The following is a 15,911-nucleotide window of genomic DNA, read 5'->3' as shown; positions in this document are numbered from 1 at the left end:
CGCCGCCTACGCCGCCAGCCACAAGATGGCCCCAGGACCTCACCTACCGCCACGCCATGCCGCGCAGGGCCGAGGGGCGGCGGGAACCTCTACGGCAGGGCCGGGACCCCTGCCCGCCACCTCCCCCGCTTGGCAAGATCCTCTGAGCTGGGTGGGTGGTGGCTCTTAGGGTGCATGTCAGCCTCCCACAGGGAACGGTGGCCTCGGTTATGGCAAACACGGTTGAGGTCCCTGAGGCCCTATAGGCCATGGCAAGTTATGTAGGCTCGGTTTTCTTGGGCTTGGCTTTCACCAGTTTGGTGTTGTTGCAGGCTGGTGACCTGAGATGGGAGACAGGTCAGTGATGGGAAGGGGTCAGTCAGGAGCTTTCACTCACTAGTGAGCACCAAATCCTGAGGGGATTGCTGCTGGGAGGGATTCCGAGATTGCAGATTGAAGCATCCAGGAGGGTGAGCCCACTGATCCGGGGTCCTCTGGGGCTTCATTGGCTCTGTTTCAGAGTGGCTGTAGAAACCTCTTCTCATTTCCAGCCTCTTTTCCCTTCTCCCAGACTGTTTTCCATGAGGACTCTGGGGCGGGCAGTGTCCTTTGCTAGGCTGCATGTGCAACCATGGGAGAACCCCCTGTGGTCAGCCCTGCATCTCCCCGATCAAAAGCTTAGCCCCTGGGTTTCTGCACGCCTCCCTCCCTGCCTCTGGAGAACACTGGGGATGCTGAAGGCACAGGGCTGGGGAGCAGGAGGTCAGGGCTGGACTGGCTGTCACAGTTTTCCTGGGCAGTCTCAAAGTCTCAGAGCTCCAGAGTGCCCAGCTGTCACAGTGCTTCATGGTGCTCATGTGTGAGCTGAGGGTATGAAAGAGCTTAACAAGCCAGGGAAAGCCCATTTTGGGAGAGACCCACAGTGTGATGGAGGATGGAGCCATCCAGCTGCCCTGCCACTTGGATACGGCACTGGTTGGTAGAAATTACTTCTAGAAATAAGTGAACAGAAGGTTAATACGGAAGTTTTCTGTTGGCTTTTTGAGTGAATCATATTAGAAGCTCCAGCAATGGATATTTTTATTCATGTCATTCTGATATTAAACAAAATTATACTTTCACTTTCCAGTAATATCTATAAGAGTTTTGGCCTACTGGGTAGGTATTTTAAGCCTAATAGAAAACACTAAGTGTCCACAGCTATCTACAAAATATGGCTGATGTAGAAAATCTGCTCAGCTGCATGTAGGCAAAAGTGGGAGTCTGCTGAAAGGCTTGTGACTTGCTTTGTTTCAAAATAGCCTGGTGTCCAGTGAATTAGTCATGTGGTTTATTGATCTGGTTATATATGAGGCAGGAGACCTCCCAAGCCTGTGTTCCTATGTGACTCAATTGCTGTAAAGCTTTGGATGAGCTAGGCAGGTCAGATAAGCAAGAAAACCAAATGTTTTGCTGGACATTCTTGAATAAATGTCTTATTTCTGATAGGACTTTAAGACAAACTATTGGAACCTGTGAAACCTGGCTTGGAGTATGAATCAAGTATATTCTGCATTGCTCATTGAGAAGGCTGATGGACAAATTAACATATTTAAAATTTCCAAACATGACATTTTTCACAGCACTTCTTAAGACCCCATGGTTAGAGAGAATTTTGGTGACATTTGGAATATGGTGGTTTGGAATATGGTGAAAGGGATTTTCATTGCATTCAAGATTAGCCCAGTACTCCTCTTCTTGCAGTCTGTGGAACTTACCCTACTCATACCTTCTCCAGCTGGGGAGATGCTGTTCTACTTTTAGACAGGAGATGTGTGATTGTTGGAAATTTCCCACCTTCAGAATCCAAAATCTGCAACTTAGCCTGAGAATTCAACCCATTAGTTTCAGAAAAATTGAGATGAGATTAAAGAGACCTTTTTTTATGGTTGGTTTTGGGTTTTTGTTTGTTTGTTTCTTTCTTTGGGGGTTTGTTTGTTTGTTTGTTTGTTTCAAATGAGAAATCCACATAAAAATGAAGACATCCCTGAGATTGTGCCCTGGGTCATTAGTTCTTGGAAAGAATGACTGACCACAAAAAACAGGCTCTGCTTTTCCCATACTATGGTGCTTGTGTCTGGTGCCTGGGGAAGAGTCTCAGCCCCCAATAAGGCAAAGAGATAGTGTTGACCCTGCTGTCCTCCTCCGTGGATGGAGATGCCCACATAGGGGAGAGGAGAGACTTCAGATCTTGAGGATGGACCCATGGAGCTGTAGAACAGGATGTATGTGCTCCTGTGGGAAGCATCCTGAACCCTGGGGCTTCCAGCATGTTTGAACAGATACCTTGAGAGGTTCTTCTCCTTTTGCCACTAGTGATTGATATACAAGATAGTTTTCTGTGGTTATTGAAGAATCGTGCAGTGTGAATCGTGCTGCACATTTTGGATGTGTTAGGAGAAAACAGGGCATGGTGCATAAATGCAGAGAACAGAGCAAGACTAAGATCTTGACATGAGGGATACGTAATCCTGTGAAGCAGAGAACCCCAAATAATCTGTTAAGTTTGTCCTACAGGCCAGTGCAAATAAGCATATCCCTCAGAGCAGGTTGTTTGGCTGAGCCCTTGTCTGCTAATGTGGTTAGCAGCCTGCAGGATGGGGACCTGCATGGCGCAGATAAGGGAAGTGAGCCTGGGGAAGCACAAGACAGATTCTGGAAGTTGTTACTTCTGAGAAGTTAGCAGTGACTTGGTTACCCCCTTCTCCACCTGACATGTCCAGAGTCGCATCACTTTGGGCAGCAACATGCACTTCTCTGTCCCTGCAGACCGACCTTGTCCTTTGCGTCCTCGTGCCTTGTGCACTGGAGGTGTTTGCTGTCACAACACATGTCCCACAACAACAGGCTCAGCTGCCCTGAGGAAGCAGGGAGGGAAAGCAGGAGCAAACTGTGGCGTACCCATGTGTCCTTATCCTGCCCTTTTTTGTGGTCCTCCTTGGTTTCTGATCAACAGCAAGCATCGCTGCTATACTCAGAGAGGCTGTTAGACCACTGCTGTCTCCCCAGCATTGCTAATCCTCCCTCCTGGCCACTTTTATTGCCGACACTGGACTTCTAAGCTATTTGCCATTGCCTCATCCTCTCCAGCACTGGGGATGCTGTGAAATAGGGGATGTCTCACCCTGCCTGCACTTCCAATGGTGGAGGCTTCTGACAGCCTCCTTTTCTCCAGGAGCCCAGCACAGGAGCGGTGCTGCAGCTGCCGGAGCCCATCACAGTTCTGTGGGGACTCGTTAATGCTTGTTACTTTGGTTATGTTCACTTATGATTAGTTACAGTGAAACTGTTGTAGGAAGTTGCAGGCTTACTTAAGCAGAAATTAGCCATAAACATAACAAGTAAATTATACAAATACCTAGGGGAAACTCCTCTGTAAACATAGCATTCAGTCAGCTAGGCAAGTTCCCGACCAAAGAATCAGCAGTGCTGTGCCCATGGGGGAACCAGTGTTTCTCTCATTTTGTTAGCAAAGATGTCAAAAAGTGGGATTAGTCTGGACAGGCGAGGACAGTGGTGGCTTCTCCTGCAGGTGGCCCAGCAAGGGGGCAACCGGGGCTGCAGGCTTCTCTGTCCCCAGCACAAAACCCAGTGCCCGCCTCCCCCAGCCTCTAATGTTTGGAAAGCAGGAGTACATTTACAAGTGTCTCACTGACAGACTTCTCCCAGCAGCTGGGCTCATTTTGGCTTGAAGCCCTGTGTGTCACTGGTTTGTGGAGGAGGGACCCATCATGGGGCCCAGGGGCTCGCTGCTGCCGGGGAGTGTGGCCCTGGCGTGAGCTGACGTTGGCAGCCTGCTGCTCTGGGCTGGCTCTTTGGCAGACATGTCAGAGCTGGATGAAAGGGAGGAAACAGCAGGGAGACCCACATAATGGGAAAAACCAACACGTGCTCTGAGGAGAGAAAAAGGGAAGGTGAAAAGGGAGGCAAGGATGCGCTGGCAGGTGGTGAGTGCGGTGGTGGGGAGGAGACCTTTGCGGAGGTGTAGGATGTCTCTGAGGTTGGGATTAGCCATCCAGTGGGACTGAGTGCATGCTCAGCAAGTTTGCCGACAACACTTGAGGGAGAGGATTAAAGGGATGAAGGGAAAAGAGACTTGTGGTTTGAGATAAGAACAATTTAATAACTAAACTACAATAAGACTGGAAATAATGATGACGATGATAATAATAATAATATACAAATATACAAATGAGTTATACACAGTGATACTGCTCACCACCCGATGACCAAGGCTCAGCCTGTTTCCAGCTAACGATCCGAGAACAAGGAGAGTCCTGAAACCGCAATCCTGGAATGGAGATAAGAGCCCAAGTGTCCGAGAGACTGAGACAACTCTGAGAGAGGGGTGACCCAGAGGGAGACAACCCGGAGTAAGAGAGAGCCTCATCTATATACTGGGCATGACATGCATGATATGGGGTAGACTACTGGCCAATTTGTGTCTCAATCCTAAACCTAAAGTCGAATCCTAGACTAGTAATTGGGGCTGTGCTCCCTCCCAGATTCTCCTCCCCCTGCAGACACTGGCACAGCAGAGAAACTGAAAAGTCCTTGACTGTCCTGGCAGCAACTATAAACATCAGTGTGTTATCAGCCTTCTCCTCAGCACAAGTCTAAACGCAGCCTCACGCTAGCTACTATGAAGAAAGTTAACTCTGTCCCAGCTGAAACCAGGACGCTCCTTTCATCAGGCTTGCTCACAGATTTACATCCTGCCATATAATCCCTCGGCTAGTCCCTGTGGGAAGGTACCTCTGCGTGTGGCAGTGGCAGAGGAGGAACCTGTGCTGTGGGGAGACTTGCAGTCAGATTGCCGCATCCTTTTGCAGCCCTGTCCTACTTACCCAGCTGTGCAACCTGGGGTGCCTGCTTGTGGGCTGTCTCTGCCAGCGAAGGTGGTAATTAATGGTCAGGGAATATATCACCCTTTCCCTTGCCCTCTCCCGGGACAGGGCTGAGCACAGTCCATACCTCCACATCTGAGTTGGTCACAAGGTGATTTCTAGTTTTCAGTCTGGGCCGTCATAATAGTGCAGTCCCTCATGTGGAGGCTGCTGTTGTGGGTTAAAGATACCCCATGCCTGTAGCTGGATTTAAAACCACAGTTGATTATTGCCTAGTGGGAAACTCTGAAGCCTGAGTGTAACTTCTGCTACCTTCTAGTCTGGAAAGCAGAAATAGCAGCCTTTTTTTCCTGCTGGAGAATGATTTTCACACATTGCTAGATAAAGTTTTCATTTGGGTTGACTTTCTTCTTGTTTTACCTCAATGTCACAGGTCAATTCCCATCTACAGCTTTGCAAAAAACTGTGATGTTCCTGTGAAACACTTCCATGTGGATAAATCAAGTTTTTAGGTCAGCTCTGCTTACCTAGGCTTATCTCAACCCCCTTTTCATATCTGGATAACCTCTATTGCACCTTTTCCCCAGCTGTGCTGTGTCACACCAGTTCTCCTTGGCAAGATGGGCAGTGGCTCTGTCCTTCATCAGTAGGGGCAGAGGCAGTGCAGTGCCTGTGTTGTGTAGCCAGTACATGATGTTCCCCTTGCAGTTGTTCAGGACTTCAGAGACATCCTCAGAAGGCAGAAGATGGAGCCTGACCCCTCTGACATTGATCCCAGCCCATGCAAGGGAAGAATCAGCCTGTATTCCTTGGGTATGGGACCAAACCACGTAGGCAGCCCAAATGGTAGGTGAAAGCCAGGGCTTTGAAAAATGACATGCTTGGAAAGTTTGATCCTGGAAACAGGGTACTGCATATTGTCTTTGTCTGTCTGTGAAGAGGCATCGCCTGCTCCAGCTGCCACCCCAGCCTTCTGCCCTCATGGCCCCATTGCCTAACTGGTGCCTCCGGGACAGGTCTGGTCTGGCTCAGAGCTCCCCAACCCCAGGGACATCCCCCAGCATTCGCCTGGAGTTGCTCTACTCCCTCTTTGCACTCCCCAGCAGTATGGGCTCAGACCGGCTGCCCCCCGTGTTAGCTGAGGTAGTAAATAAAGACCTCCAAAGCAAAAGGAGATGTTTTCCCCTACTGCCTCCAGGGCTGGCCTCAGTGGGGATCCTTCCAGGCACAAGGGTGAGTCCCTTCACGCACATCCCCGGCATCGCTTGTCCCCAGGGCAACCCAGCATGATCTAATGCAATCTGATTCAATGACTTCTGGCACCCGTGGAGGATTTTCTTGGGGGACATTACAAACTACCTCTATAGAGTGTGAAGGCATGCAAACCTGCCCTCCACCCCACCCTTGCAGTAGTGAGGGCTTTGGTCAGCTCCCAGGTTTCCCTCTGAAGAGGCCAGGGGATGCTCATCTGGTGAGCTCTGACACAGGCAAGCAGATCGGAGCATCTGCTGGACAGATCCTGGCTTCTATCCCACATGCTGCTGTGGTTTGACCACATGGGTACATGAAAAGGTCAATAGCAATTTGGCAGGCCCATGAACAGCAAAGGAAAAGACAAAACAGTAATATAATTAAACATAACATTAAAATAAACATAGCATTAAAAATAAGATTTTAAACCAAAAGACTCTGACCTGAACTATCTTTAGCAAAATGGCATAACCAGAGCTGCCTGCTGCTGGTATTGGTCAGAAGCAGCCCTGCAAAAGTGCATCAGGGCTGAGATGGATACAAAGAAAGCTGCGGTGGCAAAAGAACACAGGGAATGCTCACTTATAGTGAGCACATAGACACTGTCAAAATAAAGACTTTGTCAATATCTCTCCCTGCTGACAGAGCTCTCTCCTATGAGCTGTGTTTGCACTTGCAGCACACGGCACAGGCACAGAGGGGTCTGTGTGAGCCTGGGACAAACGTCCTCCCTCCACCTGCCCTCTGCCTTTTTTTCCATCTGCATGATGGTGTTAGTGAGCCTCAAGCTTGGCCGCTGAAGCAGGTTTAGTGTAATTGTCCCTGGAGATGGAGACAATTTGTTCTGTATAGTTGCAGAATGATTTTAAGGAATGCCACTATCCCATGAAAGTGCTGGAACCCCAAGAGCACTGGGGGCACGCAGCAGCCAGCCTGGGCCATATACAGGGTTGGCAAGGGAAGAGCTCTCTCCTGCTGAGGTCGAGAGGACCTGGAGTCCCTCCTCTGTCTGCTGAGGCTGATCTTTGCATCAGGGCCACAGTTCAAGGTCTGTAGAGGTGTATGTTGTAAGGGAGCTGGGGAGAAAGTTCTCCGGCTCTGATGCACCTCCCATCCTGCCCTCCCACCACCCACACATGAGCTGGGTGGGGACAGTTGGTGAATGGGGAGGCATGGGAGGAGGAGAGAGGGGAGTCTTTGCCTTAACTCTTGCTGTATTTCTTTGGCACTCAGTGGATTGCCTGCCTGGACTCCAGGGACGGGACAGGCCAGGACAGGCCGGGACAGGCGTGCCCAGGGGAGATCTGTTCTGGGTTCAGGTGAGTTGGGTGTTTGCTCGTTGAGCAGATCTGGATAGATGTGCATGTCGTGCTGGGAGTTCCGGTGTCTCTGGTCCTCCCACATCCAACTGCTGTGTGTCAGCTGCCTGCCGTGTGGCTGGGGAGTGGGCCAGCAAATCTGTCAAGGGAAGAAGCTTCCCAACATTAAGAGAGAGCTGGAGGATATGGAGCAAATAATCAGTTTGGATCAACCAAGGGAAGAGGTTTTTCTTGCAATAGTTCCTACAGGAGAGGACAGGCAGCTATGCTCCTGGGAGCTGTCAGGAAGCTGCAGAGCAAAGGGATTCCTGAAAGATTGGTGATTGGTACCAAAGGCTGCAGCAGCAGCAGAAAGAGAAAGAAAAGGACTCAGAAGGCAGAAAGACTGAGAGTTGAGAGTGGGCCAGACAGGGATGGGGATGAAGGGCAGCAATGGCTAGGTGATAATAGGTACAGGAGGAAAGATGTTAGGAGTGAGGTGGGCTGTAGGCATTTCAACTCCTGCAAACACGAGGCAGTGACTCCCTTTCTTCCTGTGCTGCCCTGCAGAGGTCCTGGCCCTGGTGCATTGACTTAGGGGCTGCAGCTCGACATGGCTGGGAGTGTGACCCTTGTTCTTCTTACCTAAGGGGCTTCATCAAATTTGTTCCCGTGTAGGGGTGAGGCAGGGAGACAGTACAGTTTGTGCACATGCTAAACTCTGGGAATCTGTGGGCATATTTGTGAACAAACGCAGGCAGAACACATGGGGGTTTCATAACACCTGATCTGTGTCTCCTTAAATCAACAAGTGCTTTTAAAGTAATCACTGCTAATCGGAGCTTTCATCGAATGCCATTGGAAATGCCATTGCCCCAGTTTTTCCTCTTTGACAGCTGCTGATATGAGAGGCTGAACCTTGGACCTGACCTTTGCAGCTCTGCAACATCCCAACTTTGCTGGATTTGTGGGTATGGATGTGGTCCTTGCAGAGGGCAGGCTAATGAGCCTCTACCTGCCCATGCTCCCAAGGAGGGCTGTAGGAAAGTTTTAATGTCCCGGGTTGGAGAGCTCTCCTCTCAGAGAGCGCAGGTAGGATGAAGTCCCTAGGATGCAGGTAGGATGCAAGTACTGCTAGGAAGGGGTTAAGACACTTTTAGAGTCATACTCTGCACATACCTCTGCCTGTCCTAATTTCCCATGAAATGCTTTGTCCTGTGCACCAACTGGAGATGGCTGAGCCTCTCTGAGGTCAGCCAGATAGGTCCGGAGCCCACACCTGGGTGGGACGCGGGGTGCTGGGCTCCCTGCACAGGGCTCAACAGGGAGCTTGGTGTGGGCTGCAGGGACAATTGCAGCTGTGGGGACGATTGCAGCAGTGGGGACAATAGCAGCGGCAGGGATGATTGCAGCGGGGAGCCATGGCAGAGCACCGCTGCTCTGTGATGGCTGCGCAAGCATCTGTGGCTGAGGCGCACTGCTTTGCCAAATAAGCCGAATGGCTCCCCTCATCCTCTGTGCTGGGAGGTGTAAGGTAACATTTCATGCCATAACCTCATCTGGTTTTTGGAAGGGTTTTCCTTGAGTTCTCTTCCTTCATGCTCCCTGTCTCTCATCACTCTGACAGTGGGTGTCCCCAGGCTGTGCTTTTGGGAGGCTATGCAGGGTGTGCCTGCCTGGGGGTGTGTAGCTAGAAGTGCCTAGAGCAGTGTGATGCCAAATCCCCTGTACTGCTGTGCTGCCTCCAAACTGGAGACTTTTGGAGATGTTGGCTCCCAGGAGCACTGGCTCCTCTGCTCTCCTGCCCCAGGGAAGCAACTGCAAGGTTCAAATTTAAGGCACTGCAGGGGTTAGGACTTTTGTGCCAGCCTGCATGCAGCTGCAGAAGATACTTGCTTTGCTGCCCGCCCTTCTCTAACCCCTCAGCCTCCAGCCTCAGGCTGACCTGGGTCAGCAGCCAGCAGCTGAGCCATGGCACTGGGGACTGGCAGACTCACTCTCTTCAACTCAGCTGCCTGGGACTGCCTGGTGGCATGCGTCACTCTGTGAATTTGCTGCCCTGGTAAAGTGGCAGGCCACTAGCCACTGTGTCCCCTTCTGTGGACTCTGTCCTGTCCCTGTGGGGCACCTCTGGGCTGCACCACAGGTCGCTGCCCCACTGTGCCCCAGCTGCGCCTGTTTGCAGAGCGGGTGCCAGAGCAGCGTGCCTTTCACCCTCTGTGCCGTTCACCTGCTCTGCTCCTCCAGCCAGTGACAGGAGCTATGCTGTCCCCACACTTCAGATGTGCACAAGGACCTCTGAGCAAGCCTGACTCAGCTGCGGGGCTCTGGCCAGACTTCTCTGGGCACGGGGCGAGTGGCTGTCGGGGCTCCAGAGGCACCGGGCTGGGGCCAGCCAGGCTCTGTGTCGGTAGGACTTCTGTTACTGTGGTGCTCTTAAGAAAGATGGATCCTCCTGCATGCTACTGGGCTTTGTGCTATGTGGCAGCAGATACAACCAGGCTATGGGCTGAGTGAAGGTCTTGAGCATACCTCATTTGAGACAAAGGCAGAGGCTGGTTTCTGATCATATTTACACCTCCTTTATGGACCTCATTAGTTAGTCTTGATTTTTTTTTTTCTAGGCTGAAGTAAGAAACCACCTCTGTGTCTCTGTAGCACAGAGCAGGGATAGTGAGCCACAGACACTGACAGAGACTGAGCTGGCACTGAGAACAACAGCCTATTACTGCTTTTAGCAAGGGATTTGCCTCAGGCCCTCAGGAAAGTCCAGCCAATGTTAGTTAGGTACTTGGGAGGTTCTCCTGTCCTGGGAGCAGAGGACAGGGCAGGAGCCATTTGGTCCCCTCCTGAGGTGGGAGTGTGTGCTCTGAAAGATGATGCTCTGTAAACCTTGCAGCTTATATTGCAGATGTACATGTCATTAGTAAACTCACAGTTGCTTCTTACCTCACTCTTGCTGGTGTCAGTAAGCAGCAAACTGACTGCAGAAGTGTTGCTCTTATTTCATGTTGGAAAAAATGTAAGCAGGATCTGATCCTTGTGTCAGCCTCCTGTGCCCCATGAACCTTGCTGAGCAGATGCTTTGAGAATGCCCCACAGCCCACATAACCTGGAAGTTAAGTAGAAGGTGTAAAGAAGCCAACTGGCTTTCTACAGCTTGAAATGAAAGGCACTTTAATTTCAACTGCTGTCCTGGAGTTGATCAGTTTTTCTCTGCTACATCCTTCCTTGCCTTTCTCCTTTTTGCAGCTGGAGTGAGCCTGTTCTCCAGCAGCATTCAGGTTTTGAAGCAGTCGTGGCTGAAGCAGCCGTCCCTGCTCATGTAGCTGCTCTTAGATTGGCTGGAAAGCACTTACTTCTACTGCTAATATTTTCCTGTCCATCTTGCAGATATGACCTATTCCAGTAGCAGTCCCCACGCACTAATCTAACCGTGTTTGTTCTTTAAGCTGTACCTTGGCAGTGCTGTTCCTCGCTGAGCCCTGGTTTTCTGTCTCTGCTCCCACAGCCGCCCCCGCCTCCTGCCATCAAAATGCAATGTGGGATTTCAGCTGCCGACTAACTGCTGGCTCATACTGTGCAACCAGAGAATTTTCTGTGTCCTCCTGCTCCTCCTTTTGTAACAGAGTGCAGTCTGCTTGCTTTCTGATTCCTCCATCCCTACCTTAAATTGAAGTTTGTGTGGTTGGTTGCTGCTTAGTTTAAAATGAAACCAAGAAATACAAATGCAGTGCAGCTGTCTGCAGCATCACCTGCGATTCTGCCTTTTGCAACTCAGGCAGCACCTATGGGTGTCCAAAGGTGCTTTAAACAGCATTTCCTCTAATAAGCATTATTGTCTGCTTTTTACTGACATCTCTGTTCGCTATTCACTCTGTTTCACTGTTTTGCTCTTGTGATTGTCCTCCTCTCATTTTCCTTAAGATAAAACAGCAGAAGAGGTCAAATGGAGGATGCTAACTTCCCAGCAGTGGGAGCTTCTGTGTGACAGCAGCCGGGAACATGCAGTAGGTTTGCAGGAAGAAAAACTTTAGGAGAATCTCTAGTGGCTTCTTCCTCTGGTGTCAAAACCCTGGTGGCTTCTCTCTCATCTCTCTCTTGTTCCTTGTCTCACCTGAGCAGCCCTGAATAAGCCCTTTTTGCCTGGGAGAGGCTGAGGGTACCACCATGTTTTGCTTTCAAAGGACACTTTAATTCTCCTCTTTTTCTGATTCCTGCCTCCCCTGTTAGTTGTTCCCAAATAAAGCCAACAAATGCTGTTCTCCTGCATCTCTGCATCGTATGTTCAGCACATCAGACCCAGCTGGTGAATGTCTACAGCACTTCAGAGGTGTCCTTGGCTTTCTTTGCCTTTTGTGGCCATACTTGAAGGATCTCACGGTGGTAGGTGTGGGACAAACACAGCCCAAAACATGTGACCCAGGGGAGACTGGGCTACCTCATTCAAATATTGAAGAAGGGAACTTGCCGATGTGGTTGGTTTTTATGGCTGCCTACACGCTGCCTGCTCTCTTTTTCTTGCCTGGGGGAATCCAGGTGTATTCTTATTTTCTCAGCAATAAATCTCATGGGGAAAAATTTGGCTGTCTGCATTCACCAAGTCCAGCACGATTTTGTACAAAGCTACATGTTGCACTGGGCACAGAGGTAGCCCCCTCCTCTCTGTGGGAAGATGACAGGCTGGGTGTCCGGTTGGCAAAGGGTACTCCAGGCCTGGAAAAAGGCACTTCCTCAAAATTCTGAGGGTTGAAAATACAGCAGGGCACCTCTGGAAGAGACTGGCAAGGTCAGAGGGAGCTGAGGAGGGAAGGTGGTTGTGGTGGTGGTGATGGCTGAGGAGAGGGGTAGACTGTGGACTGCGTCAGGTGGCACCTTAAGAGTTGAAAAACTTTAGGGCAGAGGGAAAAGGGGGCTGGGAATGAAAGAGTCAGAGAATTTTTCTGCAAACTTTAGTGAAAGAACAGCAAAAAAGTGCAGGCAGACAGCAAGGGACAAACTCTTTTCTCCAAACTCGTATATTAAGGAGAGGGACATCCAAAGGGAGAAAATGCCTGCCTGTTGGGGAGAATGTAACACAGTGGGTGGCTGAAGCTGATGTGGGAGAGCCAAATTGTTCCTAGCTGGAAACAAGAAGTTATTTGAGTCCCCATCTGGCCTGAGAACATATAGGTCAGGGGCACAGTAGGACTAGATGTTCAGGAAAAAAAACAGGGGGTGTGTGAATAGGCTTTCTCGCAGAAACAGGAGGCAAAGCAGAGGAGGGAAGTAGTGGGGATGTGTAACGCTGTGCATCACTTTGTCTGGGAAGGGAGGAACTGAAGCTCGTGGCATGAAGGGTCAAAAATTTGGGCACCGGTTTAATCTACCACCTGTTCCCAGTTGGCAAGGTATGATTTAATAATCAGGGTGCTTTCCCCCTTTTTCAAATAGGAAAAATGAAGACACAAGAGCTGCCTGTGTTTGTCTCAGCTCTGTTCCCCATTACAGCATGCCGACTTCTGTCCTTCGTGTTGCCCTATTCAGGAGTCAGAGGACAGGTGCAGAGTCAAAGCCTAGGTCTAGGTGTCCCTGAAATGGAGGCTGGTGACAGGGCTGAGGCTGCCGGCTGGAACTCAGGGCATTCCCTTCCTGGGGCTAGGTGAGAGGAGGTGATTCCTTGATTGTGATCTTTCCCTTCCCCCATGTGTGAAACAGGTCTAACACAAAACCAGGTAAAACACAAATATTATTAGAAATAGGCTGGCTCTTGGATCCACCTTGCATTAAAAGAATAAAAGCAAAGAATTAGCCAAGTTCTCTCCTGCCAGCTTCTCATGACATCCTCAATAAACCCAGACTTGAGCATCATTGTACTTGATAATGTGCCCTGGACTGCAGCAAATTGGAACGTGCCAAGGACTGTGACAGATCAAACGTGTTTCATTAAGAATGTGTTATTTTTTCTCTCACATTTGACAGTGCGTGGAGCTCTGCTCCTCTCAGAGATGAGGAGGCTGTGCTGCAGCATCTGAATGAACTGATTAGCCAGTTGGCAGGCCTTGCTGCAGGCAAGCATTGGGGAAAGGGACCTTGCCTGGATTTCAGAAGCTGAGAAAAGACCTGATGTTTCCACCTCCCAATCCAACCCAGCAGGCGAGCTAAGTGGAGGGGGGCAAAGTTGGGACTGGGAGGACCTCCATGCTGGTGAGCTGCTGGGGAGCTGCAGAGCTGCTAGCTCTGCGCCAGCCAGCATTTGGGGTGCGTGCCTTGATTTCTGGGTTGCACCACCTTTTTTAAATGTGGGGTTAGAGGTTTGTATGAGCCTGTTAGAGGACTCATTCAGCTTCACACTCAAGCATAGATCCACTTGTGTTGTAATACTTGGTGGTTTCGGGGCAGTGCAAGCCATACAAGTAAACAGGCGCTTGCCAGTGTATGGACCATAAAGGGCAAGGGCTGGGGAAAGAAGGATGGTTGCTTCCTTAGTGCCCTGGTCCATCTGCATTTGACATGGAAATTGGTGGTGCCTACAGCACTACTGCCCGTATATCAGCCCTTACTAGAAATAATCCTAAAAAACCTCTCAAATTGAATAGGGGACCAGAATCTTTCTGCAGTGTTTTTGAAGAGGCAGCAATATGGCTTGGTCTTCACTGGCTGCCCTCTTCCATGGTTTATGCTCCCCTGTTCTTGCTGCAGCCCCTCTTACTAAAGGCAGTGTTAATGCTTTGCACCGGATTCAGCCCTCTGCATTCACAGTCCATGGAAATTTGCTGCTCATTTCAAAAGGAATAGGTTGGGCCCTTCAGCACCAAGGCAGATGGGGGAACAAAGGCTGTTGTTGCCCTGGGCATTTAGAGAGCAATTGGTGTATTGCACTGTGAGATCTGATTTCCTTTCTTTCCTTGAATGACAGAGAGAAGAAACATGCCTTGTGCCAAAACCTGCTTGTTTTTATATGAATATTCAGCAGAAGTTTTCTTTTCATATGCAAGCATCTTTATTTCCCCCAGGGCCTGTTATATTTATCCAGAGGGTTAGCATATAGGAAAAAATTTTATTTGCACTGGACAACTTACAGAAGCAAATGAGACACAATGGTAATGATGCTGTCTTGTGTGGAGTAAGCGCAAGAATGGCCAGCTAGTCCTTGCTCCTGCTTCCTCCTTGCCTCATTGAAAACTATACCAAAAACAAATGCCATGGTGTTTTTAGACTACTGGGCCACTTTGATGTTAGGACTACACATACTCTAATTTACAGTTAGCTCAGACTCCCTAGTAGTCCCTGCTCCCCATGAGATAGCCCATACCCTGATGATAGCCCAGAGGGAGATGACTGGAGAGAGACTGGGCACGAGGGAGCGAATGGTTTGCAATCCTGGTCCTGATGCACCATCTTGGTGCAAAAGGTTGATGGATAGGTTTGGTGGTCCTGTCAGGTAGAGGGCATCAATTGTCATGAGTTCTTTTGCTCATTGTGCTGACTGGGAGAGGTCCTTGGACTGAGCCATCTCCAGAGCTGTGCTTGGACTTTGCCTGGGAGAGATCAAGCTGATGTGGTCTGGGGCAGAGGAAGAAGAGTTAAGTAGTGTGAGTCATGCAGATTGCTGCTCCTGCTGTTCCCTGGAGATGGGGATGTCCCCTTATGAGGCACAGAGCGAATGATAGATGTGCTATTAAAAAACTTGTCAAACCACCAGCAAACCAAATCTGTAAGTTAATATGAAGGAACAAAGCCTGTATTTCTTAGCACTCGCAGCTGGTGGCAATGGAAGCCTTTAGCAGAGGTGTTGCTGCTTTGGAGAGACTTGTTTCCAGAGTAGTTTCCTAATCCCAACATGGAAATGTGTATCCCTTGCTGATGCCAATCAACCCTTCAAAGGCCAACTTCTGCTCAGTAATGCCACCAGCGAGACGTAGCTACAGTTAGGACTTGCCTGGCATAGTTCATCAGCCACCCTGCTCGTGTTATGTCTGTGCTTTCTGGCTGGACTCCCATGTGCATCCCTACCTCAGGTAAGTCATTAGAGCAAGGTTTTGAAGTGTTTTTTTAGCTAAGTCAAAGTGAGTTTTCTCCCTTCACACTTTAATTTCTTCTCATAATCAAATGTCTGTAAACAATATGAAAATATTGTCAAGAAGAAGGTTCAGTCTGTTCTGTGCAAAATTTGTCTTCATTGAAATTAACTAGCCAAATAAAGGACTTTGTGTATGATAGAAAATTGTATCTTGTAACAAGCAGCCACTAACTTTGCTCGATTAAGATGATGCTAAACATAATTCAGGATTTGATATAGATTGGGGAATGTGTTCCTTCTACCACCCTGCAGGCCCAGTCATGTTCAGTGTGCCTTCTCCAACAGTGACTTTGCTCCATGTCTTCACAGGTGGGCTTTTTCCTACTAACCTTTTCACTGCAGCAACGGGGCTTATCTAATCTCAATACAAACTTGCCCAGACCTGAAACACCTCACAAGTATGAAAACCTTTTGCTCATCTGTGATGGGTTAGCC

The sequence above is a fragment of the Pterocles gutturalis genome, unplaced genomic scaffold (assembly GCF_000699245.1).
Source record: "Pterocles gutturalis isolate BGI_N339 unplaced genomic scaffold, ASM69924v1 scaffold16895, whole genome shotgun sequence".
Classification (NCBI taxonomy): domain Eukaryota; kingdom Metazoa; phylum Chordata; class Aves; order Pterocliformes; family Pteroclidae; genus Pterocles; species Pterocles gutturalis.
This window is presented reverse-complemented; position numbering follows the sequence as displayed.